Source organism: Salvia splendens, chromosome 14, assembly GCF_004379255.2.
Source record: "Salvia splendens isolate huo1 chromosome 14, SspV2, whole genome shotgun sequence".
In the NCBI taxonomy this organism is placed as follows: Eukaryota; Viridiplantae; Streptophyta; class Magnoliopsida; order Lamiales; family Lamiaceae; genus Salvia; species Salvia splendens.
The window spans coordinates 26,837,731-26,840,086 of NC_056045.1; the positions used below are offsets into that span (position 1 = coordinate 26,837,731).

Below are 2,356 nucleotides of genomic sequence, written 5' to 3' on the forward strand. Positions count from 1 at the left end.
CGTAATTAACAGGTTAACTTGGCCTCTAAGTTTACGAACATACTTCTAATGGCTTGTGAGAGAAAACCATGTTTGGACGATGAATCCTAGCTGTTTGACTAGAGCGTGATTAACTGCACTAGATGCCTCATTTACGAGCCACTATGTTAATAGAGGATCGTTCCCGTCTTGCTCTGTCAAGTCGGGGTGGTATTGCAGTTGTTTGACAAACAACCCCAACTTGGCCTCTAAATTATAGTCCAAATTCACATTGAAAAGAGCTTAACTAATAGATCGATATGTCCAACAATATCGGATGAAATAGTTACAAAACTCTACATTCATAATCCAGCACAAATTACAAATTAATTCTCCAATATCAAGTCCCATCTTCATTCACAATAAACTAATTAATGAATCAAATGTTAGAAAGCAATGTGAAGACCAATTAAGCTCGAGAGGTGAAGTTAAAGTGGCAAGCGATGAAAAGTTGCATGAAGTTGATTAGCTGATGAAACTAATTGTAAACACTAGCTATAGTTTGTCCGATGAAAAGCTGCATGAAGTTGAAAAGCTGCAACTACTCCCTGCAAGCTACTTTTCCAACTGATAATAGATCCATACAAAGTGAATAGAAACCCAGATTGAGATCTCCTGGTGTCCATGACATCAGAGGCTCCTTTTAAGTACCTCATTAACCATTTCAGTGCAGACCAATGTTCTTTACCATGATTGGACATGTATCTACTCGTCACTGAAACAGCCTGTGCCACATCAGGCCTTGTGCTAATCATAGCATACATGATGCTACCAATGATGCTAGCATAAGGGATATGTCGCATTTCTTCTTCTTCAGCCTTACATTTAAGAAGGGTGTATTGCTGGCTCATAGGAACTGAGACTTCCTTAATGTTACTCATCTGAAACCTCTTGAGTACTCTCTGCACATAATCAGCTTGAGTCAACATAATCTCTATCCTCTTCCTATCTCTGAGAATGGACATTCCCAGAATTCTTTTTGTAGGACCTAAGTCTTTCATCTCAAAAGCACTACTGAGATCAGCCTTAACCTTTTGAATTTCTTTCAAACATGCCCCAGCCAAGAGCATATCATCCACATATAAGAGTAAGTATGCCACAGCAGCTCCACCTACACTCTTAATGTAGACACACTCATCATAGCTTGACTTCAGAAATCCACTCTTAATGTAGACACACTCATCATAGCTCCACAGCAGCTCCACCTACCACTGCCTACTTGCTTGTTTCAGACCATAAATGCTTATTTTCAACAAGCACACCTTTCCATCATCACCCGGTCTTACAAAACCCTTTGGCTGTGCCATATAGATGGTTTCTTTCAAGTCTCCATGCAAGAAAGCTGTCTTGACATCAAGTTGTTCAAGCTCCCAATCCCTTCTTGCAACAATAGCCAACAAAATTCTGATAGAGGTATGTTTCACAACAGGTGAAAACACTTCATCATAGTCAATACCATGTTCTTGTGTGAAACCCCTAGCAACCAATCTTGCTTTAAATCTGACACTTTCACCATCAGCTCCTTCTAACTTCTGTTTGAAGATCCACCTACAGCTCACTACCCTTCTACCATTGGGCCTTTCCACCAGCACCCAAGTCCCATTTCTGAGTAGTGACTCAATCTCCTCAACCATGGCTTGCATCCATCTTTCTGCCTCTTTACTGTCCATAGCCTCTTCATAAGTGTTTGGCTCTGAGAACTCTATTTCCTCAGCTACTAGCAGTGCATAAAACAGGAACTCAGCATCAGAATATCTATCTGGTGGCTTTATGATCCTTCTACCTCGGTCCCTAGCCAGCTTATAGCTTCCTGGCTCACTTGGTGTAGCTGGTGTCTGTATTGGCTTGTCAAGATCAGGGGGATCAGGGATTTCAACTTGCCTTTCATCTTCATCTTGCTGCTCCTGCTCAACTCCCCCAATCTCCACCTCAAACTCAGAACTACTCACTGCAGCCTCTGAATTCTTCTTGAAAGGCAGCTCACCTTCCCAGAAAGTTACATCCCTACTTATCACAACCATTGCATTCCCTGGTTCCACACACCATAGCCTATAGCCCTTCACACCTGATTGGTATCCAATCATAACACATTTCAGAGCTCTGGCTTCCAACTTTCCTTGCTTCACATGAGCAAAAGCTTTGCAACCAAAAGTTCTCAAACCATCATAGCCATTATGCTTCCCATACCATCTGAAATCTGGTATGTCCCCTCCAATGCTAGAAGAAGGACATTCGTTGATCAGTTTCACAGCTGTGGATGCAGCCTCAGCCCAGAACTGCTTCTCCATCCCAGCAGCTAAGAGCATGCACCTAACTCTCTCAAGGATAGCTCGGTTTG

The 2,356-nt window shown here is 42.1% G+C and overlaps 1 non-coding gene across 1 annotated transcript; it reads left to right on the plus strand.

Moving 5' to 3' along the window:
- LOC121766237 lies at positions 1-211 on the plus strand. Its single transcript, XR_006042964.1, has one exon. It is a non-coding gene; the product is annotated as a small nucleolar RNA U3 (small nucleolar RNA).
- Positions 212-2,356: the final 2,145 nt, after the last annotated feature.